Source organism: Cupressus sempervirens, chromosome 11, assembly GCF_028749045.1.
Source record: "Cupressus sempervirens isolate cs-2001-9-10 chromosome 11, ASM2874904v1, whole genome shotgun sequence".
Classification (NCBI taxonomy): Eukaryota; Viridiplantae; Streptophyta; class Pinopsida; order Cupressales; family Cupressaceae; genus Cupressus; species Cupressus sempervirens.
In genome coordinates this window covers 789,551,980-789,577,289 of record NC_143128.1, presented here as the reverse complement: position 1 = coordinate 789,577,289, position 25,310 = coordinate 789,551,980, and the positions used below count along the sequence as shown (strand labels likewise).

The 25,310-nt window shown below is 39.1% G+C and overlaps 1 long non-coding RNA gene across 2 annotated transcripts in view; it reads right to left on the bottom strand.

Moving 5' to 3' along the window:
• The window catches only part of LOC149531960 (uncharacterized), a 162,739-nt gene that overhangs the window by 86,366 nt on the left and 51,063 nt on the right, over window positions 1–25,310 (bottom strand). For both annotated transcript variants that reach the window (XR_016359124.1, XR_016359125.1), the window contains exon 3: window positions 7,532–7,610. This is a non-coding gene — a long non-coding RNA (uncharacterized LOC149531960). The remainder of the gene's footprint in view (window positions 1–7,531; window positions 7,611–25,310) is intronic.

Here is a 25,310-nt window from a genome sequence, read left to right as displayed (position 1 = left end):
GGTTCAGTTGGAGCGAAATAGAAAGGGAAAGGACAAAATCACTAGATGGGATCAGATTATAGCTAAAATGAAGCGAGAATTCATTCCTATGGATTATGAGCTTGATCAGTTAAAGAAGATGCAAGGAATAAAGCAAGCGAGAAAATCTGTTCAAGAGTATACCGAAGAGTTCTACCGAGTTCTCATTAGAACCGGCCATGCAGAAGCTGATAAGGAGAAAGTTGCCCATTATCTTAATGGGTTAAGGCCAAGCATTCAGGACGAGCTAGGTTTGGTTCGAATAAGCAATATTGAGGAGGCATACCAGTTTTCCCTAAGAGTTGAGGAGAAACTGAGCAAGAAGTTTGACAATAAGAATAGTGGAAGAGGTCAATGGAAGATCTAGCGGACAATCTTATTGAGGCCGTAATGATGATCAGAAGAACAAGGATGAGGCTAGAAGTAGCAATCAGAACCAATGGGAAAACAATTCCAATCATTTCCATGATCAGAACAATAGAGATTAGAGAGGAAGAGGCAGAGGACAAGGATGTGGAAGAGGAGGATTCCATGGGAAATGTTTTCACTATGGAGAAGAAAGGCATAGAGCATTTGAATGTACCCAACGCCAAGGAAGGACAGATCGAAGAACAGAAGGCCAGGCCAGAGTTGCACATGTTGATGAACATGCCAAATCCTCACATTCTGAAAATGTTGAAAGAGGAGAAGTCCTAGTTAACAGAAGAGTCCTGCTAAGTGGTAAGAATGAACCTGATCAGAGAAGGAGTTTCTTTCGCACAAGGTGCAGATGTGAAGATAAGTGTTGTGATGTGATCATTGATGGTGGAAGTACTGATAATCTAGTGTCAAAAATAATGGTCACCAAGTTGAAGCTGAAGAGGCAGAAACACCCGCATCCATGCCGTATTGCTTGGGTGCAAGATGACCACAAAGTCATGGTTAATGAGCAGTGCTCAGTGAAGTTCAAGATTGGAAACTACCAGGATGAGGTACTCTGTGATATCATACCTACGAACATATGTCATATGTTGTTGGGTAGGCCGTGGCAATTTGACAGGCATGTTGTACATGATAGGCGAGCAAATACCTACACTCTAACTAAGGATGGAGTGAAACATAAGCTAAATCCATTGAAGGATAAAGAAGAAAAGGTATGTAGTGCTGCCAAAACATGTTTTGTTGATGGAAAGAAGTTTCTTAAAGGTATGAAGCATGAGCATATGTGTTTTGCTATAATTCCTAAAAATAGTAAGGAAGAAGTAGAGGAGGTACCTGCAGAATTTGCAGATATGTTGAGAGAGTTTTTTGATATTGTATTAAATAATGTAGATGATGGATTGCCCCCAGTGAGGAAGATTAGTCACCAAATGGATTTGGTTCGAGGAGCCAATTTGCCAAACAAGGCAATGCACAGAATAACACTAGCAAAAAGTCAAGAGTTGAACAGGCAAGTTCAAGAGTTGTTGCAGAAAGGGTTGATTAGAGAGAGTCTGAGTCCATGTGTTGTACCAGCAGTATTAGCACCAAAAAAGAATGGAGAACGGAGGATGTGGACAAATTATTGTGCTATCAACAAGATCACAATAAAGTATAGATTTCCATTGCCAAGGATGGATGATATTGTGGATTGTTTGAGTGGAGCTAAGTATTTCACAAAGATAGATCTGAAGAGTGGATACCATCAGATTCGTATCAGAGAAGGTGATGAATGGAAGATTGCTTTCAAGACAAAGGAAGGACTATATGAGTGGTTAGTCATGCCTTTTGGGCTAACCAATGCACAAAGCACTTTCATGAAGCTCATGAATGAGGTACTGAAGGAGTTTTTGGGTAAGTTTGTCATTATTTACCTAGATGATATATTGATCTTTAGTAAGACATTAGAGGAGCATTTGATTCATATTCGCAAGGTGTTTGATAAGTTGAGGGAAGAAAAGTTGTTGATAAACTTGAAGAAGTGCAATTTTGTAAAGAAAGAGTTAGTGTACCTAGGATTTGTAGTCTTAGGAGAAGGTCTAAAAATGAACCTAGAGAAAGTGAAGGCTATCCTTGAATGGCCTACTCCAAGGAGCGTGATAGGGGTAAGATCTTTTCATGGACTGGCTACATTTTATAGAAAGTTCATAAGAAGTTATAGCAGTATTTGTGGACCCTTGACTGAAACAATGAGAGGAGATAGGAAAGAGTTTAAGTGGATTGTAGGGGCAGATAAGAGCTTCAATCTATTGAAACAGAAAGTAATAGAGCAGCCTATTTTAGCACTTCTTGATTTTAACAAGGTGTTTCAAGTAGAATATGATGCTAGTGGTACTGCAATAGGAGTTGTTTTGAGCCAGGAAGGTAGACCAGTTGCTTATTTCAATGAGAAGTTGAATGATGCAAAAAGAAAATATTTTGTTTATGATAAGGAATTTTATGCTATAGTTCAAGCATTGAAGAAGTGGAGACACTATCTTCTTCCCAAGGAGTTTGTTTTGTATACTGATCATCAAGCTTTGCAATATTTGAATAGTCAAGGAAAACTTAACCAAAGGCATTTAAAGTGAGTTGAGTTTTTGCAGAGTTATACATTTGTTTTGAAACACAGAAGTGAGGAGTCTAACAAAGTTGCAGATGCTCTTAGTAGAAGACAACTTTTGCTAACAAAAATGCAAATAGAGGTGGTTGGGTTCAAGGAACTTAGTACATTGTATCCAGATGATCCTGATTTTGGTGAAGCATAGAAGGCTTGTACAGAACCTGTTACACTTGACATGACAAAGTGGTTGGATTTTATAATCAAAGATAATATGTTGTTCAAAGGAAGCAATTGTGCATTCCAAGAAGTTCAATAAGAGAGAACCTCATCAAGGAGAAGCATAGTGGAGAATTGGCTGAACATTTTGGTAGAGATAAAACTATAGCTTTGGTTGCTGAAAATTATTACCAGCCACAATTACAGCAAGAAGTGACGAACTTTGTACAAAGTTGTCGAGTATGTTAGATCGCAAAAGGAGTGAAGCACAATACAGGGTTGTACCAACCATTACTTGTACCAGAGAAGCCATGGGAGGATGTCAGCATGGATTTTGTCCTTGGATTTCCGAGGACACAGTGTGGGCATGATTCTATTTTTGTGGTGGTTGACTAGTTTTCAAAGATGGCACATTTTGTTCCTTGCAAGAAGGCTAGTGATGTTGTTCATATCGCAGAGTTGTTTTTCAGAGAAGTGGTGAGACTACATGGTCTGCCTAAGAGTATAGTTTCAGATCGAGATACCAAATTTGTTGGGTATTTCTAGTGTGCATTGTGGAAGAAGTTGAAGACAAATTTGAAGTTCAGTTCATCACATCATCCACAAACTGATGGGCAGACAAAGGCTGTGAATCGCAATTTGGAAAACTTGCTAAGATGCTTGGTTGGAGATAAACCAAAAGGATGAGATATGATTTTACCACTGGCAAAATTTGTATATAATAATTTTGTCAATAAGAGTACTGGTAAATCACTATTCCAGATTGTATATGGGAGTAGTCCCAGAAATGTTTCTGAATTGAGGAAGTTGGATAAGGGAGAGATAAGTAGTGCTGAAGCAAAAGATTTTGTTGAACATCTGAAGAACATCCATGAGGAGGTGAGGAAGCACATCATAAAGATGAATACACAGTATAAGGCTAAGGCAGACGTGAAAAGGAGATATAAGGAATTTCAGATTGGAGATGAAGTCATGGTTCATTTGAGAAATGAGCATTTTCCAGTAGGTACATATAATAAGCTAAAGATGAAGAAGTTTGGACCGTGCAAGATAGTGAAGAGGCATGATTCTAGAAATGCGTATGAAGTGGAGTTGCCTACTGAATTGAATATTTCACAAGTATTTAATATTTTAGATTTGACAAAGTATTATGAAGGAGGTGATAGAGATGAAGTTGCAGAAGCGCAGTGGAGCATTCCAGCAACTAGTTCGACTACAAAGGAGATTGAGGAGATACTAGATAGTCGTGTTGGAAAAAGTACTAGAAACAAAACTTCTGAGGAATATCTGGTCAAATGGAAGGGGAGACCAATTGAGGATTCATCATAGCTAGCAAAGGAGGAGGTTAACCGTCTTGGTTTTCCTCTGAACACCTAAGACATGACGGGGTCACTTCTCAAATTACCCCGAGTGTCTGATACAAGAACATCCTGGTTGTAAAGGCAATCTTGCATCACCTAAAAATATTTTATTTTGTCTTTTCTATTTTAATAAGGACTAGTAGACAGAGTGGTTACTATTTTTAGTAAGGTTGTCATACGAGCTCAGAATGTTCTCATTTTCTACAAGAAGGTTCATTTTAGAGATATAAGCCTACCATAAAAATCTCATTGCTCTAGCTTAAGTATCAAAGATGTTATTGAGGATTTTCAATGGAAAAATTTGCAGAAAAATCTTCAAGCTCACCGTTAGAGGCCTTATAGTGCCTGGATGAGGTCCAAAAACTCAATGAAAGAGCTTTGGAGCCTGTAGATCAGGAGCTAGCGTTTTCGAAAAATGGTTATAATAGCCAATCGAAGCAACGGTTCGTGAGTTATGGCCTTCAGAAGTTGGGCTACCGAAATTTCTAAAATAATTTGTCAAAGATGTACTTGGCCGACTCTATGTATTGTTAGGGTCTATCGGCCCTAGGTATTAAGTTTGAGCATCTAGAACTTTCCTGGGCAGCATAAAACTGCTTATTTAAGAAAGGCTCGAACATTGTCTAGGACAACTCTGGGTCATAGTTCGCAGCACTGTCTTGCAGATTACTGTAATGAAAGCACCCATTTGGGTTAACATATTGTAATTGAGAATTATGTAATTCTGCATTTGCAGCGATAATAAGAAGTCCATATTTTGTTCTCGCATTTATTGTTGTTTCTTTGTTTATGTTATGAGTTTATGGTATTAAGGGGAGTCCCCTGCATCCCATCTTCTAAATTCATCTCTAATTTACCCACAAGATTGTGTGCCCTTTCAAAGAATTCACGATATCCCCAAGGAAATTCTATTTATCACCTCATTATTTGCATTTGGTGCTTCATCTCCAATACTAAGCTTCAGAGTTTCCTTATCACTTATTTATTTTTCCTTTTGTTATTTGCTCTTAAAAAATTTACCTTCTAGCAATTGGGCCAATTCAAAGGAACCAACTTTGGTGCCAATTGATAACTCAATATTAAACTACAAGGTGGGATGAAGCAGTCAAACAACAATTTTTACTTTTTCAACCTTAATACCATAAACATATTCATCATATATAATACAACATAAGGTGCCACAATTATACATCACAACACAATTTACAAGAAATCCCTTTTGAAATAAAGCCATAGCATAATAATGTTTTTCTAAAAAAGCATTTCTACAAATATATTTCACCAAACCCTCATCAATTTGTGGGCACCAACCCACTCAAGCACCAACTCTAGATTTGCAAGCCACTAACCTTCTATAAACATACAAAGAACCAACTTCCAATGGACAGTACCACATGCTTCTCAAATGGATGATGGACATTACAGCATTAGATAAATTGAATATGATTATGTATGATTGCATATCCTTTCCACATTCGTACTCACACTTCTCATAAAACTTTCTATAATATGCTACGTGACTCTCCTCCAAAATCTTTTCATTAGACCCTCTTCATACATTTGAATAAATACCTCTTCATAGGTCTATCATAAACAGTTCATAAATCTGATAGCAAAAATTGCATAAGACTTCTTGCAATCTCTTATTGCAGTCTTCAAATAAAATCTTAGAAAATATTTTCGTCAACTAAACTCTTAGAAAATATTTTCTTCACTTGCTGGTGTTTATTTATGATATTTTCATGTCTTCACGAAAAATAGTTATTCTCCACAATCATTCTTCACTTACTACCATTGATATTTTCATGTCTTAAAGAAAAATAGTTACCTCTTCGAAATAGATACAACCATTTGAAGGGTCGTGTCATTCAAGTACTATAACGCATTTCTGCCTTTATCCTATTTTCATAATCTAGGCATATTTTTCATATTCTTTTCATGCAAATTTTTTCACATATCTGCAAACCTGTTGTATATCTGAAGTCAATTTATCCTGTACACAACACAATTCAAATGCAATTCACAAACTCCTTAATGCGACTTCCTAAGGAGGGTGATTTTATAAATTAAGACAACCTTTCATAATGATCTCATTTTATCCCTGTCCTTTCAAATATTATTCAAATCGTTGTTATACACAATGAAAATCTACTGTTTACATAGAATTATTTCTCAAACTTTTATTTTAAGGATAATGATTTATTCCACCATAAAGAATTAATCTAGCTCTGTTGTCGATCTATATACCAATTACCAAGCTGAATTTATATCTTCCTATCTCTATTAACAGACATCCCTTCTTAATGGATGCATTGTCTCCATAGATGTCCTTTTGAACCTCACTAATCGCAACACTTCCCATTTAATTTTATCCCTGCCTTTAAATAAACCTATGCATTATAACCTTCACATAAATCCCTACTGTCGAGAGATTTAACGAGTGCCTATTTAAAAATCTTTAGCCCGTCTACTCTTCGGAATAGATTTCTTGCACGATACATTGATGAGAAGAAATTGCATTTAATTTGGACGATTATCTATGTCTATGTTCATAGACGCCAAAGGTAAGTTCACCCGAGTAATCCTATCATGGGTGCCATACAAGCTGATTTATTAAACTTATCCAAAATTAGACCCTCAAGACCTTCAAGTTCTTGGTCACAACAATTAGTGGCCTTTGATTTCACCAATTATATATTTTCCAAAAGCCTCCTTTCACATTAATTACAATTGATGTGACAATTATTCGACATGAAATTTAGACAGTTCCTGTAATAATGACTACGATAACAAAACTTAAATTTTCAAAAAAAAAATCGTCTCCATGATTCCCCTCCTATCCTACTGTTCAACTTGAAAAACGTGATGTTAATTTCCAATAGTATTAATGTTGACTCTCTTACTATTAGTTGCATGAACACTTCATAATTGATGTTCTAGGTCGTAAGTTAGTTCTAAATGCTCTCGTGATCAGTAATTCTCTATTGTTTGATTTCAAATCTATAGATGTTTTCCATGAAAAGATCGCCTATTAACGATTTCTTTTCATAATATTGGTCTTGTTAAGAGAAAATTTTACGATTGTTTTGTTATAATATAATTGAGGTAAGATCTTGCTTCAAATATTATTGGTTAAGTCATTATTGACAAAAATGAAACCATCTACTTTTAAATGGTCTACAATTTGAAGATGTAATTATAAAGCTACATTCAGGAAGTTTTACTTAAAAATATTTTAAGTTTATTTTTTATAATAAAATCTATTTTCAGTTAAATATTTGTAAAAATACAATAAAATTTAACAGATAAAAAGAACAAGAAATAATTAGATTTTAAAAAAATAGAAATCATTTATTTATCAACTAATTAGAAAATGTAAAATTATTTCAAGAATCAAATGCAATCTAAGGCTTAATCAAGAAACATTATAACTTACAACATTTTAAATAGTAGATGGTAAACACAATTGAAATTTGCAATCCAATCTTCATATATCCTTCACATAACTCATAAGTCTGTAAAAAAACACAACAATCATATTTAATTCAAAACATTCCAAAACAATAATATTTTCATTAAATTCAAACAAGACATACAAATAAAATAAAGACATCTGCAGAAGACAACATAGAAAATCAAATTAAGACAACATAGAAAATCATAGAAAATCAAATTAAGACAACTGTAGAAGATATTTAGTCTAAGGAAACTATGAATTAGTGTTTTATTTAAAAAGCTTATTTCGATTAATTTTTGTGAATTTTTATGAACTTGCATACATCTATTAGTCATTTTCCCTTTTTACTTTTCAAACTGAAAGTCTCAAACATAAAAGGGAATACTTATTGAACTGATACTTCGTAAATTGTACGTGGAGACAACTAGGGTAATGGAGATCAATAAGAATTATTCTTGGGAAAATCCACCTAAAAGTAATTTCCTTAAAACATCAAAGGGAATACTTATTGAAGTGATACTTCATAATTTGTACATGGAGACAACTAGTGTAATGGAGATCAATAAGACTTATTCTTGGGAAAATCCACCTAAAAGTAATTTCCTTAAAACTATTTAAGGAAACCTATTTGCTCAAAGGAAGTGACAAATATCCAAAATACAATGAACAATACATTATTACTCATGAGCCTTAAAAAAATGCAATGGAACCTCATTTATTAATATACATGAATTAAAAGAGGAGGGCAGCAGCCCTTTTGGTAACTTTGAATCCCAGTGAACAAGGTTACGCTTATTGTCCAAAAAGTTGAACTACAATGCCTAAGCAAGAAACGCAATGGAACTGCATTTATAAATATACATGAATCACAAGAGGAGAGCAACCTCTTTGAGAACTTTAACCCTAAGGAACAAGGTTACACTTATTGTCCAAAAATAGAACTAAACTCCTAAGTAATAAACAAAACCAGAGGAATATTATACCACATAGGAGAGCCAAAATAGCATATAAATATTTGAGCTATAGATTTCCTAGTAGTCATGGGAGATAAAGTGACTTAAAGGGCTAATGACTTATAATTAAGGCAATTTATGGTCCCAGGCCAATACTTTTGCAGCAAGAATCAAGAGTGACTCGTGCAATTTGACATAATATACACACTTTTTTTATTGTAAGAGAATCATGTGTTGAACATCAGTAAAGAAGTCCTCAAAAAGTGATTCTTGTATTCCTTATAAATGACCCCTAATTCATGTATTCCTTATGAATGACCCCTATCAATTGTGTCTCAGCAAAGACCTTAGAATCAAGAAAGCAATCATACACTTCACTATTCTACCAAAGATAGTAGACCCAAGTGAATTTGGAAAATTGCCAACGAATATGTGCCTACTAAGCTAAGGTTTAGTATGCCCCCTTTTCCAATCAGCACATTTAACCTTCCCCATTTTCTAGATTAAACCTTTGAATTAAAGAAAGCATTCTTTATGTTTTCTTACATAATTTAAACTTATACCTAAGGCCTTTTCAATAAATGCATGTTGGTTTGCAAAAAATACATGCAATGCAGAAGACTTAAGTGTGCCCATCTAAATTAATTGTTTTTGTACTATATGAGCGTCCCAACAAACCCATCATTTGAAGGCGTAGGGTGTGCCTAGCAGAAAAATGGGTTAGTGAAATCGATTTTTACTATACATTAATAACTAGTGTACATGATTTTTCAAAAAAATAGTTTAATAGTTGTGGCCTTATCCTTTTGAACTATTTTCTAAGGCTAACAAGATCATTAAGGTAATGTTTGAATTTCATCTATTTAGTCAATTGTCATTTCTAACAGAAGAGTACCTATTCTGAAGTTGCTGGTTCAAGTGCTTTATGCAAGTAGCTCCTTTGAACTTGCTAAGGAATTTGATGCTCTCTCTCTTTGATTTTTATCAGCAAGCAACTTGCTTTTGTCAAAGTGGAGCGTACGAGTAGCCGACGGGTAGAATAGTATCCAAACGGGTGCGTGATGCTTGAGTCACCCCTTCGGGAAGGTATATGTACACCATCTGGAATGGAATTGTAATCATCATTGTAATTATTGTATTCGGATTGTAAGCATTGAGTGCATATTGCATATATGAATAAAGTATCTGTTATGTGTTGTATCATGCTATACTACATGCGTTAAGTATCTTTACCTTGTACGGTAAACATTTGGCGTCGTTGCCAGACAAACTTGGAACGAAGCAATGTTATGAAGATTAATGCCGAATTTGCTTGACAAGGATAGGAACAAGGTAAAAGACAAGGATGAAATACGTACAGCACAAGAAGTTTTAATTTTAGCACAACAGGCGAAGCGCAGATAGAAGCTTCAGCAGATCGCCAACGCACACCGAGGGGGTGAAGGGGCACAGACGGAGGGAGTGCACTCACCTAGTAGGCTGAGGAGTACTGACGAATTACTGGAGGAGACTTGACAACGATTGAATTTGGTGGAAAAAACAAGGGAGGAGTTCATTAACTAATATACGCTGAGGGTAGAGCAGCCAAACGGAAGGGAAGCAACTCACATGGCTCGAAGTGCTGAGGGAGCACGAGCATGGAGTGAACTCTTCGTTCCCGATACACTCGACGAAAGGATACAAGAAGAGAATCGAAAAACTTTGCTTGAAGAAGATCTTTTCTCACCAAGTAATGTGATCGTTGGAAGTAGGACGATTGTCCAAAGCAGTGCGGTTGTACAAAACAGTGCGGGTGTGCAGAATAGCACGGATGTTGTGCAGAACAACGCAGGTACTCAGAACAGCACAGGTGCTTAGAACAACGCAAGTACACAGCAAGTACCTCAGAATCAAAAAAAAAGTAGCGATGGCAAATCCCAAAGAGAAATTACCGAAGTTTAATGGTGATGGTACGACAGATCCAATCAGAGATTGCAAGACGTGCGAAACCATATAGACAGCAAATAGCGTGACGGACGAGGATGATTGTGTCAGACAATTCCCAACAACCCTACGGGGTGTGGCAATTGATTAGTTTTCGGACGCCGACCCTCAAAAACTGACTACATCGGCGGATCTTAGAAAAGAGTTCATAACAGAGTTCTGATTGCTATAGGACAATAATGTAATAGTAGCGGAGATATATAGTACCAAGCAAAGAAAGAATGAAACAATCCAGGCCTATGCCAGACGATTGAAAGAGCTAGTTGGGAAGATGGAAAGCCAACCGGTGGATGGTTTGAAGAAACGATGATTTGTGGAAGGGCTATGACCGACTCTGAAAAGGAAGATGAAGACTGTACCACAAGCGTCGTACGCCGACGCATATAATCCTACGATGGATTTAAAAAGTGAACAAAAGACAAGTAAGAAGAAAAAGCATAAATCGTCGAATTCAGACGATTCATCATCTGAAAGTAGCAGTAGTGACGAGGAATTGAACAAGAAGGTTCGAGCATTATAGAAAGATATGCTCTGAATGATGAAAGAATTTAAGAATTTGAAAAAAGAATCCAAACACAATGAAGGGAGAACTATGGTGCACAGACTGTAAAGAGGATGGCCATACAAAGGGCTCATACCCAAAGAAACAATTTTGTGACATCTACCAGGTTGCAGGACATTCCCTAAAGAAGTGCCCATTTAACATGAAATCAGAAGGACACCAAAAGGTGTTATTGACGCAGGAAGTTTCCACCGGAAATAACACAAGCAACGATGCAACTTCGAGAGGATATCGCAACAATAATAGAAGTGGAAGGGGTGGCAATAAAAACAACAATAACAATGGAGGTGGGAGTCGAATACAGTACAAGACAAGTGGACGAACTATGATACAGTGTCGGGCGTGCAATCTCTAGGGCCACTTCGCTAGATATTGTACCACGAAGGAAACACCACAGCTACTATGCAGATGGTGTGGTCCAGGGGAACACGAAGATTCAAAATGCCCAAAACAGGGTGTAAATCTATTAAGCATTGAAACATGTGATCAGAAGGTACTGGTGGTCACACAGGAGCAAGCAAAGAAAGCGAAATACCCTGATGCAGAAGAAGAGAAGGAGAGGCTACAAAAAGCACAAACAAAGCTAGAAAGGTAGATGAAAACAGGGAAACCACAAATAAAAGACACTACCGAAACTTCGACAAGGAACTTGGCGGAACAGAACATGATGAGGCAGATAATGCAAACAAAATTCCTATTAAATTAAATGACCTTCTCACGATGTCACAATTGCAAACAACTATTATGAATATGACACCGCCCCCAAGAGTGACGGAGGAAACAGGAAGGGATAGTAATGGAACAACGATAGCAGACCCAATGCTACTGGCACTTACGACAAGAAGGCATCCAATAGTAGTTGAGATGGGCATTCTGGGCACTGTACTGATAGACAATTGTGGACGGAGGATCAGGCATGAATGTGCTACCAGAAGATATTCGGAAAAAGCTAGGACAACCCACGTTGTGGCCACCTACTTTCCAATTACTCACAGCAAACCAGCATGGGATAAAACCATTAGGAACTTTGATGGCACAGCCAGTAACAATTGGGACACAACCATTTTTACTAGATTTTTTGGTCATCCCACTGAAGAGAAGAGGGTACGACGCCATCCTTGGACGGGGGTGGTTGGTGCAGGCAAAAGTAAAACATGATTGAAAACAGAACACTCTATCCATGGAACGCAAAGGCAAAAGATGCATAATTGATTTGCATACACAAATGGTAGGGGAAGAGGCAGCATCGTCAAACTCAGAAGGTGAAGGCGAGAGTGATGACGAAGGAAAAATGAAAATGGAACCAGATGAAGAAGCGGTGTTGAGATTAGGAGGGTCAACTGATAATGACCTAGATTCGGTGAACAAACTGCTACACTCGCAAATGGAAGATTACAAGCTCTTCCCGAGTTGCAACATGTTGGGCGTCGAGGAAGAAAAAGAAGGCAATCAGTTTCAAAGGAGTATAGTGAACTAAAAGAGGGAGAAGCGCAAGTTGATGAAACACTGACCCATAAGTTTAGTGAAGATAAACCGATGAAGTATGAAGAACCTACAGTGAAAACAATGAACTTGGGTGATGAGGAAAATCTGAAAAACATTCTTGTAGGAGATGATTGGAACCCAATTTTGAAGGCGGCAGCATTCAAAATATTTATGGAGTAGAAGGACGTCTTCGCTTGGACGTATAAAGACTTAAAAGGAGTGCCACCAGAGCTATGTGTCCACCGAATACCATTGATCGAAGGTGCAGTACCTATACGGAAACGGACATACCGAATAAATAAAAACTATGCGGCACGGGTCATAGAAGAAATCGATAGGATGTTGGAGGCAAGAATCATTTTTGGAGTGCAGACGAGTGAGTGGGTATCACCGATCATGATATCCCTGAAAAAGGACACAACACAGATAAGAATATGCGTAGACTTTCGATGTCTAAATGTAGTAACAATTAAAGACCCGTTTCTGATACCATTTACGGATAACATCTTGGAGGAAGTACCAGGGCATGAGATTTATTCATTCGTGGATGGATTCCCGGGGTACAATCAGATATCCATCGCTGAGGAAGACAAATTAAAAACAACATTCATTGTGGAAGCTGGAGTATATGCATACAATAGGATGTCATTTGGATTGTGCAATGCCCCAACAACATTTCAAAGGATTATCCTACACATATTTCATAAAATGTTTGTCGGAAGTTTTAAAGCGTTCCTAGATGATTGGTCAATTTTTAGTGTAGAGGACAAACACATAACAGCACTCGGAGAATGCATGGAGAGGTTTAGATGAGCAAGATTGGCGTTGAACCCAAAGAAGTGCAGGTTCATGGTGCCACAAGGAAAGTTGCTCAAACACATAGTTTGTAAAGCAGGGTTGAAGATAGACCCGGACAAGGTCCACGTAATCTTGGAGATGCCACCCTCGACGAATGTGTTGGAAATAAAGTCATTTTTAGGGCACATCGATTATTACCAGAGATTTATTAAGAACTTTGCTAAAGTTTCGTACCCACTGGACAAACTCACCTGCAAGGGTGAACCTTACAAATGGGAAGCCGAATAGAATGAAGCTTTTGAGGGATTGAAAATGAGATTGGCCACGGTACCAATTCTAGCCTATTTGAATTGGGATAAAGAATTTCATGTTCATGTAGATGCATCGAATTATGCCATTGGAGCAACACTGGCGCAGACAGGTGACCACGGATTGGACCATCCAGTGTATTTTGCAAGTAGATTGTTATTGAAGGCAGAGAAAAACTATAGTATGACGGAGCGAGAGGCGTTAGGGATGGTGTATGCAGTGCAAAAGTTCAGACATTACTTGTTGGCGATGTCATTCGTATTCTACATAGATCATTAGGCACTACTATACTTGGTGAATAAGTCGATTGTTCAAGGAAGGATAAGTCAATGGTTGATATTATTATAGGAGTTCACATTTAAAATCGTGGTGCGGCCAGGGAAAAGTCATGTAAGTATAGATCATCTATCGAGAATAAAATCAGGGGAGCCACCAGAGGGAGTTAATGATGATTTTTTAGATGTGCAACTATCTCATGTTACAGTACTACCGTCCTGGTATGCACGTATTGGAGAATATCTATCAACGGGATAGTTTCCGAGCAAAATGCCACCAAATGAGAGAAGGAAACTGGTGCTAAGGAGTCAAACGTTTCAGTTAATCAATGGGCTATTATACAAAATGGGACCTGATCAGGTTCTAAGGCGATGCGTCCTAGAGGACGAAATTCCAAAGGTACTAAAGGAAGCGCATGAAGGACCGGTAGGAGGACACATGGGGCCAGACACAACTGCACGAAAGATACTTCTAGCAAGACTATGGTGGCCAACCATACACAACGATACCAAAGAGTGGGTCATTGCATGCAACACATGTCAGTGAGCCGAGAAACCATTAAACAGGGACTTCATGCCTCTGAACCCCTCGCATGCACAAAAACTCTTTGAAAGATGGGGATTGGACTTCGTCGGACCTCTGAAGGTGAGCAAAACTAGAAGGTGTCGATACATTGTGATAGCAACGGAGTACCTGACTAAGTGGGTGGAGGCACATGCACTACCGAATAACTTGGCAATAAGCGCAGCAAGATTTATTTATGAGAAAATTATTACCAGGTACGAGATCCCACTATAGTTGACAAGTGATCGAGGAGGACACTTTGTTAATCATGTTATCCAATTGCTCACTACTGAATTTAAAATCTATCATTCATTGTCGAGCCCATACTATTCGAGAGCCAACGAACAAGCCAAAGCAACGAACAAGATCCTGGTCAGAGTGATTTATAAATCCTGTACAGTTGAAGGAGAAGATTGGGAAAAGAAGTTACCATCAGCCTTATTGGAGTACCGTACTTCATAAAAAGTAACTACAAGACATACTTTGTTCCAGTTGATGTACGAATAGGAGGCAGTGGTACCAATAGAATTCATGGTACCAAGTCTGAGGATGGCAATCGAGAACAAGCTAGGCAATATGGAAAGCTTAAGGGAGAGATTGTACAACTTGAACAAACTCAATGAGTGACGGCTACAGGCACAATGGGCCACTGAAGTTACACAAAACAGGCGAAAGGCATGGCATGATAAGCACTTAAAATTAAACAAGTTTCAACCGGGCCAGTTAGTGTTGAAGTATAATGGACGAAACAAAATCAGAACTAAAAAGTTCAAAGTTAAATGGATCGGACCATCCAAGATATGAGAAGTTGGCGATAACGAGGCAATCAAGTTATGGACATTGGACGAGAAAGAAATACCAGACGTAGTGAACGGGTCGAAGTTAAAAATTTATCATGAGAGGAATGTTTCCCCTCCGACGAACAATTGAATAGACAAAAAAAAAGGCAGTGAATAATATATATATAAGGTAAAAGGGAATCTTCTATTTTTAATTTTTAATTAACAAAACATAATAAGGAATAGTCAAGGGAAGCATTAAGAAGTCTGACTGAACCACCATATGGCCCATAAGAAACACTAGCATACAGCTACAAAGCAAGCAAGTAGCAACCACATGGACATCCGTACGGAACTCAACAGGCGAAACACAAAAGGAATGCTAGGCTAGTTATCGTATGATGTACGGTCTGTCAAGAGGCAAGCACATGCAAGACCGTACGGTGTACGGAGGCAAGGATCCAGTGTAAATTGAGTACCGTACAATCAATCTTCGTACGGCCTTTAAAAACATATCCTTGTACGGCAAGCTAAACATAGATAGCTTCGTACGACATAAGAGAACAAGGGGAACATAAATGCCATACAGCCGTACGGGAACTCAAGAGGAAATAATTTTGTCGTACGGTGTACGATGAAAAGGAGAAACAAAGCGCAAGGACGTACGGTGTACAGTACCAAAATAGAGCAAGTACAATTGTCCGCATGACCAGCCTGGGCAAGAGGGAAGGACACACTGTACGGCTATGGAGAAATGTCATAGAGCTGAAGTAGAAGCATAAGCCGCAAGTACCATACAGCCATACAGAAGGAAAAAAAAGCATGAATAAGGAGCGTACGACCAAGACGTAACATAAAGAAGTAAGGAAGCAGAACTCTAAGGAAGCCATTTTCGTACACCAAAACAAGGAGCTACGTTACTGTACGACTAAGACAATCACAGAAGGAGCCAATATCATTCAATCGTACAATCTAAGGAAGAGGAAATGTTGTAGCCATACAGCAGAAGCTGTTTAGAGCTTTGAAGGAGGGTCGTAGGGATCCATATAGATGCTAAGGCAGGAGAGGAATTTTGTAGCAATTTGTACAAGGAAGTAACTAACCTAACGGTTTGTGATCTATCTAGCAAAATGACAAAAAAGTGACAGTTATGCAATCAGCTAGCAAAAGGGCTTGGAAAAAGAAAGTGGACGAAGATTCAACCATGAATAGGAATGTGAAGACACTACCATCCAGAGTCCATGTAACAGGAGGAACCAATACAAGTCCAAGTAAGAAGAAAGTAAAGCAACCAAAATAGCCAGCCGCGACAGATAATACTACAATGCAGAGTGTTACATTCGAAGGGTTAAATGGTGCAGAATGTCGGAAGTGGTGGCAAGAGACTCCAGACAACCACCAAGTGAAGGCTAGTATTCGGAAAGCACTGGTAGAATGGGTGCTACAAATGCTAGTATTTTGTATCAGAGACTACAAGGGGTTTCTACGCATAATGATAGAAACGTATGACAGGTTCTCTCGAACCAATACATTTGAATACCTTGGTTGCAATTTCGTAGTGTCATTCAAACCGACCAACTTCACACAGGTATTTGGGATACTTGGCCATGCTCAAGGCAAAAGGAAAATAGAAAGTAAGCCTAAAAGGATGAGTTGGGAAGTGAAGATGCAGTTGATACAACTTGTGTGTGGGGACTTGTCACAGACAAAATAGAAGGCCCTTTCAGACACATCAAGGGTATATGACTGGGCAGCATTGTTGGCCGAACGGATGTCGGAATTCATGACATTGCAACACAAGACCTTCTACATGTTGCATTATGCCATCGGCCTATTTCTGGAGGCAACGATGCGGATGATCCCCACTGATGCACTGGAAGCCAAACCGGGACCACTCATGCCTGGCAAACCACCAATTATGTAGTGGAGGCATTTGGATACACTTGGCACCAAAACCATCAAACAAAAACGACCAAGGCCAGACGGTGGAAACACAGACAGTGGGAGAGAGGAGACTTCTTCAGAGGAGAGTGGGACTGATGGGGAAGAGGAAGAGGACAAGGAGGTAGAGGTGATTACGGCTACGCCATTGAGATTCCCATGGCCTGTACTCTCAGCTATGGCACACTTGGCTCCTATTGGCGTACATGGCATTATAGGTTTTGGTCAACTTAGGCAGCTAGTATTGATGACACCAGTTTCTATTGCGACACAGCCCACTGTAGAGACACGAGCTATTCCGAAGGCAGTAGCTGAGGCACGTTCATCACCAACGGAGACAAACGCTCTGGAGGTAACGATGGAGGCTGCTTGTGAGGCTTTACTAGAGGTTGGAGATGAGACATTGGTACTTGATACTGAGATGGACACCGAGATAGGGGTATTGGAGGTACTGGTAGGCGAGGAGTTGGGGGCATCAGGTGTCCAATTGGATGTAGTGGGTTCTGATGCAGTGGTTACGGTAGATACAGCACTGATGGCATCACCTGAGCGAGATAGGGAGAGTTGAACCCAGAAGCTGAGTGCTTACCTAAGTATGCGGTTCCACCATACCCTGGCACCTCAAGTGGCGTACCTGCCAACACCCACATGGGAAGCAGTTTCGAAGGAGAACCAATTGCAAACACAAGAGGTTGGGCAGACACAGGCTGAGGGACTACCGCATAGCACTGTGGAGCATATGACGAAAGCAGTAGAGAGGGCTATGGGTGTGCAACAGGAACATCCGGTAGCACGAGAAGTAGGGATGAGAGAGGCATTCCTTGTTGATGTAACAGCTCTAGCAACTCGGGCTCGCCAGGTGATAGCCTCTACAGAGACCCAAGCTTTGGACGTAATAGTGAAGGAGCTGGAGGGAGTAATATCCTTCATGAGATTAGGATGCCCGACTGCCTTTACAATCTGTTCCGAGGAGCAAGGATGGCCTGATGTGGAGACTACAGAGATGTGACAAGACTGGACCACGACGAGAGACCTTGGTATGGAGAGCCGAGTAGAGGCTTTCACTCACGAGATAGTGGAGATACACAGAAAGGCATACACCTTGCGGAGGAGCCATGCAGATCAGGAGTAGTTGAGAGGGCTCTAGAGGAATCAGCTGCGAGATTAGCCTCAACGAGGGCAGCCTGGGAATCCGAGAGGGCAGCCCTGTTAGACAGACAAAGTCAGCTACAGAGGTTGGCAACGAAAAAAAAAAAGGGGCAGCAGAGAAGGAGAAAGAGTTGGGAGAAATTTTAGGGATGATGCAATCAACTTTAGAGCTTCAGATGGAGGCAGAAACGGAACTGAAGGTTAGAAAAGAGCAAGTCTACAAGCTACAGGTGGAGCTAAACGAGTTGAAGGCGTGGACGGCCACTACGCGAGGGACACATCCCTCTGTTTAATATTTGTGCATTGATGTACTTAGTTTATTTTGAGTTTTGTTGAATTGTCATCAGGAGAAGACTTTTCTTTTGGGGGGGATGATGTTGTCGATAAAATCTATATTGTAGCCGATGGGTAGAATAGTATCAAAATGGGCGCGTGACGCTTGAGTCACCCCTTCGGGAAGGTATATGTACACCATCCAGAATGGAATTGTAATCATCGTTGTAATCATTGCATTCGGATTGTAAGCATTGAGTGTATATTGCATATATGAATAAAGTATCTATTCTGTGTTGTATCGTGCTATACTACATGCGTTAAGTATCTTTACCCTGTACAATAAACAATTATATAATAGTCTATGTGTATGCCTAAGCAAGGTGTCAGGCCTGCAGGTTTGAGTGTTCTGGTTTTAGATGCAAAATTGTATTGATTCTGAAGCTAAAAAGGGCTCTCAAGATTTTGTTGTTACAATTGATAGGATAGTTATCCCCCTATCTATCAATATTTCCTCATTTGCAGTCACTTTTAAGCATTTTTTTTTGAAGTTGGTTGCAGTATGGTTGAAGACATTAAAGCTGCTCAGTATTTGGGTCATGTGAAGGTGCTTCACTGGAAAATTCCTCAAGAGAGGCGCACTTGCATGTTTTTCTATGCAATGTGTCTCTGGTATTTGGATGGCAAATCAGTGATAGATAATAATGATGATTAAGCTTAAGAGGAGTGCAAACATGTCTCTAGGATTGTGTTTACTTCTTTGTGATTGCTCGTCTTTAAGGGCAGATTAGATTATATCATCTTGCAAACTTTGTAATTTTCTTTTGATTAATAAATTGGGAAGTACATTGGGGTAGTGCTTGCTTGGAAAAAATATTTTAAAAAACTACTCACTGCCTCTTTTAGTTGAGAGTCATTAGATAGTATTAATCTCCCAATTGCAATTAAACTAGCCTTATAATACATAAACTAAGAACTAAATGTGGCAAAAATTAAAATTTGGCGATTCATGATTAATGATTATATATTCTAATGCATTCAAAGGAGTAACGACATAGTAAGTTGTCACACTAAGTTTTTATTTACCAATAAATTTTAGAATAAACAATATTTTGGGGGGTTAGGGTCCTATCACCAGATTACTAAAGCAAAAAAAAACTAGCAAAGAATAGGGTGAACGAAAAATATAAATCAAAACAAAAGAATGGCTATTCGCAGATTTTCAACAAAAAATGGTGCTGCTAGTAAGATTGCCACGAGATTTGGTGTATTTGTCAACACAAACCTATATATAAACGATATGAGTTCACAAAGGAATGTCAAAGGACAAGGAGAGAACTAATGTTTACCTAAACTATAATATCCATGATGTAAAACTTGCTGCTTCTTGTAGAGCATGTCAAGGTTTAAATTCCATATAAGATTGACCAAGACCAGCACACCAGTGGACAAATGATGCAGGAGCATCTAATGGTGTAAAGGCAATCCTATATCACCCAAAAATATGCTTAGTATTAGTTTCTGTTTACTGTGTTTGTATTTCTAGACACCGATTTGGGCCAAATAGAAATTCCAACTCTCATAGTTCTACTATTGGTTTTTTGGGTTAGTGTTTTTGAGCACCTCAAGATATGTCTCAGTGCAAAAAATAGGTTATTTTGTAATTGAGCCATAATTATGATGATTTAGAGGGTGTAAGTTGGAGGGATGATTTTATTTGTAATTTAAAGCATTCTAGATAAAGAATCAGGTCAAAAAGGCTTTACGATTTGAGAGTTATTGTAGTTCTAAGTTCCTTGGAGACTCCTAAAGAATGCTTGAAAGTCAGATTTGAGGCACTAAATGGCCTCATATGGGCCTGCAAAATTGGGGACGAAGGAAGTGGGTCCATAGAGCTATAGAACAATTGGAGAGCTTTCCGAAAATGTAAACGGTTTGTCATTCCGAGTCCCAAATCAAAAGTTGTGCCCCCAAAAGTTGGACTACCATTTCTGGATTCTTCTAATTTTGCGCCAACTTCTGACGTGTCTTCTCAAACTTTCTGCTTTGCTGATGGATGCCAAATGAAATATTCTGAAATGTATTCCTAACCCTAAACCTAATTCGGGTTACTTAAGGTCATTTCTTGCATTGTACAGGCAATTTTTGTGGAGTTTCGGAGAAGATATTGTGAGAAGGGTTTTTCTCCAAAATTTGATAACATTGTAAGCCCATAGGGCATGTAGTTGAGTCTATTTTCGTTGTACTGAATGTAATGGCATATCATTTCTAATAATAAAATTCTCATTTTCTTGTTGTGTCCATTTTCTCTTGGGTTGTGCCCTAATCAAGTGGTACAACGATAAGAGTTTTTGTGTGTGTAAACAGAGCGCCAACTTTGAGGTGGTTTGCACCAAGACTGTGTGGTTGGGGGTTTTGAGATAGTGAGAAGATGCCTCCACAAAGAGAGCACCGTGGAAGCACCGGAGGTGTTCCCCTTGAGGTTAGAGCCCTCCAAAACAAGTTCAAGCATTACAAGAGGAGATTCGTAGAGCGATGAATCTTGTTGTAAGGGATGAAAGTGAGGAGGAAAATGAAGGAAAAATGTTGTGCGAGAAAGGGAAGAAGAAGAAGTCCTAAACTAGGTGGAGGAGAAACTTTTATGGCCATTGCCAAGCTAGGCAAAAGACCTAAACTTGAGGTCAGCATGTTTTCAGGATATCTAAACCCGGGTGAGTTGATTGACTGGATCAATGAGCTAGACGAATATTTTGAGTATGAGAATATAGAGGACCCTAATAGGGTTAAGTTTGTGAAGGTCGGACTGAAGGGCCATGCAAAAATCCGATGGCAAGAGATTCAATTAGAAAGGAATAGAAGAGGAAAGGAGAAAATCACAAAATGAGATCACATGGTGGACAAACTAAAGAAGCAGTTCATTCCTGTTGACTACAAGCTTGATTTGTTCAAGAAGATGCAAGGGTTAAAGAAAACGGGCAAATTTGTATAGGAGTTTTACTGAGTCCTTATTAGGACGAGGCATGCAGAAGCAAACAAGGAGAAGGTTGCCTGTTACCTTAATGGGCTAAGACCTAGCATTCAGGAGGAGCTAAGTCTGATTAGAATGACTAGCATTGAAGAGGCATACCAGTTTGCCTTGCAAGTTGAGGAGAAGCTAAACAAAAAGTTTAATGGAAAGAAAAGAGGGCACGGTCAAGGAGAAAGGGGCGGTGGTAGGTCATTTGAAGGCCGAAATGAGGATTAGAAGAAAAATGAAGATGTGGGTACCAGTCAAAACCAGAGGAATGAGGATTTCAACTTCCCATGATCAAAACTTTGGAGACCAAAGAGGAAGAGGTAGAGGACGTGGACAAAGTTCGAGAAGAGAAGGCTTCTGTGGTACATGTTTTCACTGCAATGAAGGAGGCCATCGCGCCTATGAGTGCCCTCAACGCTAAGGAAGAACAAATAGGAGAGATGATGGTCAAGCAAGGGTTGCTCATGTGGATAATGATGCTAAGTCATTGCATTCAGAGGATGCAGAAAGAGGAGAGGTCCTGGTTAATGAAAGGGTCTTGCTGAGCAGTGAGACTAAACCTAGACAAAGGAGGAGTCTCTTTCATGCTAGGTGCAAGTGTGAGGCTAAATGTTGTGATGTGCTTATTGATGGTAGGAGCATTGACAACTTGGTGTCAAAGGAGATGGTCTCAAAGCTAAAGCTCAAGAGGGAGAAACACCCCCATCCATATTGGATTGCCTGGGTGTCGTAGGATCATAAGGCCTTGGTTAGTGAACAATGTTTGGTAAAGCTCAAGATTGGGAATTACCATGACGAGGTTCTCTATGACATCATCCCATGGATGTATGTCATTTTTTGTTGGGAAGGTCATGGCAATATGATAGGCATGCTATACATAATGGTCGTGCAAACGCCTATTCTCTAACGAAGGATGGAGTTCATCAAAAGTTGAAGCCCTTGATAAAGGAGGGTGAAAAGGTATGTAGTAGTGCTAGGGTATGTCTTGTTGATGGAAGAAAATTTCTAGATGGTATGAAACATCAGCATATGTGTTATGCTTTAATTCCTAGAAAGGATAAGGAAGGTAGTAGTGAAGTTCCAGTTGAAGTTTCGGGTCGATTAAGTGAGTATGGAGATATCATATCTGATAATGTCCCAGAAAGGTTGCCGCCTGTAAGGTTTGCCTAACAAGGTTGCTCATAGGATGCCTCCTACTTAGATTGAGGACTTGAACAAACAAGTTGAAGAGCTTTTGAGGAAAGGTCTGATTCGAGAGAGCCTGAGTCCATGTGCATTACTTGCAGTACTGGCACCAAACAAGGATAGAGAGTGGAGGATGTGTATAAACTCTTGGGCTATAAACAAGATAACCATCAAGTACTGATTTCCTTTACCAAGGATGGATGATCTTATGGACTGCTTGAGTAGAGCTCAATGCTTCACAAATATAGATCTCAAGAATAGTTATCAACAGATATGGATAAGAGAGGGAGATGAGTGGAAGATTGCATTCAAAACCAACGAGGGTCTATATGAGTGGCTAGTCATGCCCTTTGGATTGATCAATGCGTCGAGCACCTTCATATGACTTATGAATGAAGTACTAAAGAAATTTTTGGGAAAATTTATTACTGTCTATTTGGATGATATTTTGATTTTAAGTAATTTTCTAGATGAACATTTGTTGCAGATTCGTAGTGCCCTTGAGAGGTTGAGGGAAGAGAAATTGTTGATTAATTTGAAAAAGTGTAGCTTTCTCAAAAAGGAGTTAGTCTATTTGGGGTTTGTTGCATTAGTTGAAGGTCTCAAAATGGACCCAGAGAAGGTGAAGGTCATCCTGGAATAGCCTACTCTAAAGCCTACCACTAAAGTGAGGTCATTCCATTGTTTGGCCAGTTTTTACAAGAAGTTCATTAGGAATTTCAATAGTATAATTGATCCCCTAACTGAAACAGTGAGATGGAATAGAAAGGAGTTCAAGTGGACTACAAGAGCTGCAAGGAGTTTTGAGTTGTTGAAGAAGAAGGTGACAAAGCAACCTATGTTGTCACTTCCTGATTTTAATAGAGTGTTCCAGGTGGATTGTGATGCTAGTGGTAGCGCTATGGGGTTGTGTTGAGCCAAGAAGGTAAGCCTACTACTTAATTTAGTGAAAAATTGAATGATGCAAAAAAGAAATACTTTTTTTATGATCAGGAGTTCTATGCAATAGTTCAGGCCTTAAAGAAATAGAGGCATTATTTGTTGCCAGAAGAATTTGTCTTGTATATTGATCATCAGGCATTGCAATACCTAAATAGCCAAATTGAACTAAATCAGAGACATTTGAAATGGGTAGAGTTCTTGTAGAGCTATACATTTGTATTGAAACATAGATGTGGAAGATCTAATAGGGTTGCAGATGCATTAAATAGGAGACAATTGTTGCTGACAAAAATGCAGTTTGAAGTGGTTGGGTTTGTTGAACTCAAGAATCTGTACCCTGAGGATCCTAACTTTGCAGAGGCTTGGAAGGCTTGTAAGGAGCCCATTACTCTCGACAAGACCAGGGGGTTGGATTACATGACCCAAGATGGTATGTTGTTCAAAGGCAGACAACTGTGTATTCCAAGGAGTTCCATGAGGGAGAACTTGATCAAGGAGAAACATAAGGGAGGGATGGTAGGACACTTTGGTCAAGATTAGACCATTGCCATTATTAGTGAACATTATTTTTGGCCTCAATTGTCACAGGATGTCAAGAAGTTCGTTCAGAGTTGTCCAATATGTCAGACGGCCAAAGGAGTCAGTCAAGATAACAGACTCTAATAGTCACTACCTGTTCCATCAAAGCCCTGGGAGGACATTAGTATGGATTTTGTTCTTGGGTTGCCAAGGACACAAAGGGGTAATGACTCAATATTTGTGGTCGTTAATAGCTTCTCCAAGATGGCACATTTCATTCCATGCCACAAGACTCATGATGCAGTGCATATTGTAGATTTATTTTTCAGAGAGGTGGTGAGGCTACATAGTCTCCCAAAAAGTATTGTTTCTAACAAAGATACTAAATTTATTGGGTATTTTTGGAGAACTTTGTGGAAGAAGATGAAGACAGCATTGAAGTTTAGTTCTACACATCATCCACACACTGATGGACAAACAGAAGTGATGAATAGAAGTCTAGACAATTCGGTGAGGTGTTTAGTAGGAGATAAGCCCAAGGGATGGGATTTGATTCTCCCACAAGTGGAATTTGCCTACAATAATTCTATAAATATGAGTATTGGTAGATCACCATTCCAAATTGTGTATGGGAGTAGTCCAAGGACTGCACCAGAGTTGAGGAAGATGGAGAAAGGATAGAGGACTAGTGTTGAGGCAGAAGACTTTGTTGAACATGTCAAGAACCTACATGAGAAGGTACGTACACATATTACCAAGATGAACCTACAGTACAAGGCTAGAGCAGATCAAAAGAGGAGACATAAGGAGTTCCAAGTTGCAGATCTGGTCATGGTGTACTTGAGGAAGGAACGATTTCTAGTGTGCACCTACAACAAGCTAAAGATGAAGAAATTTGGTCCCTACAAGATTTTGAATAAACGTGATTCAAGAAATGCAAACGAAGTGGAGTTACCCGATGGGATCCATATTTCCCTTGTTTTCAATATTGTAGACTTAATAGTATATCATGAAGAGGGTGCAA